The following is a 1,578-nucleotide window of genomic DNA, read 5'->3' on the forward strand; positions in this document are numbered from 1 at the left end:
GCCTGTAGTATAAGATTGCTAGCATCCTTAGCTGAGTAGTAGGTCATATCACCAATTCTAAGGAAGGCAAAGAAGGCTGTTGTACACATGGCTCTGAAGTGACAGCATTGATACTCAGCAATAGAAAGTGCAACGGAAGACTCAATCAGTTTTTGGAGAACTGGGAGGGTAATAGGCAAGCGAGCCTCTTAACCGTTACCAAGTTTGTTATAAACCTTGAGCATTTGAACGATGAAGAAGGCCTTTTTAGGATCTGAATAACTGAGAAATTTGTGTGAGTAAACAAGAGCAGACACATAGGAACTTAGTGTTGATGGAGCATAATTTCTATTGTACATGAAAGCAATAAAAATAGCCAATGTATGAGGTGAGATGGGAAAGGAGTTGGAAACGAACTGGAAAATTGTGTTCAAGAATTGGTAAAAAAGCTTCCAAGCACACCGATAAGTTGGAATAGAGGAAGATGGAGGCTGGACCTAGCGAGCATGGACAATATTGAACCCAATTCTGAGGCTGCCGATACTGGAGAATCTCTGTAGGCAAGGGGTCCATTTGAGCTGGAGCTAGTTGTCTGAAGGTCTGCACCTGCAAGCGAGACAGAGCATCAGCTAGGTTGTTATGAACTCCCCGGATGTGCTTAGCCTTGCAAAGAATATTGTGATGTAAACATATTGAAACAAGCCTCGGAACAAAGGCCATCAAATATTTATCCTTGCATGTTTGTTTTTTGATCAAGTGAACCAGGGATTCATTATCAGTAAAAAAAGCAATATGCACGGATTACCCATGTCTTCGCCCCAAAGGTACAGACTTGAGACAATAGGATAAAACTCAGAGTCGCAACATTCTGGTCCAGTGGGGCCCAAATATAGCACCAAAACCATGTGTACCAGAGGCATCGGTGAATAGATTTAATTTGGAGGAATTGAGACATAAGTCTTCCAAGAAAAAAGACCTTCCATTGAAATCCAAGAAAAAGGACAGCAATGTTTTGAGATCCTCTTTTACCTCGCGAATAAGTCTAATGTAATGATCCGGCAAACGCACACGCACTGTCAAGTCAATTAGACATATTAAAAAGGCTCGACCTGGCCTTATCACTGAACAAGCAGAATTTAAGAGGCCGTTGAGGGACTGCACCTGCACTCTCTTGGGAAGTCAGGATGGCTTAGTGGTTAGCAACCGCGCTTTCCACCTCTGTGAGCCGGGTTCAACTCACGACCCCGATATCGTATGTGGGCTGAGTTTCAGCCGATCTCAACCTGACTCCGAGGGTTTTTCTCCGGGTACTCCGGTTTTCCTCCCTCAGAAAAATCGACTCGCAGCCTATTCTACCTGGCTGTGGTGCTGTGCTCCGAGGTCATACATGGGTCGTATTCACGGGCCGTGCGCCTAGCCGGCAGCACAGCTCTTTCGAGCCCTTAGCAATAGGCCATTTCCGAGTTCATGTCTGCCTCCTCTTCAAAGCGAGTCTAAGTGCGAAGGTTTTGTGATGGTAATTAGTTCTACTTTACGTATGAATGAAAACTAATTTTCATAAGAAAAACCTCGCACTTAGACTCGCTTTGAAGAGGAGGC

Source organism: Montipora foliosa, chromosome 11 (genome assembly GCF_036669935.1).
Source record: "Montipora foliosa isolate CH-2021 chromosome 11, ASM3666993v2, whole genome shotgun sequence".
NCBI classification, from domain to species: Eukaryota; Metazoa; Cnidaria; class Anthozoa; order Scleractinia; family Acroporidae; genus Montipora; species Montipora foliosa.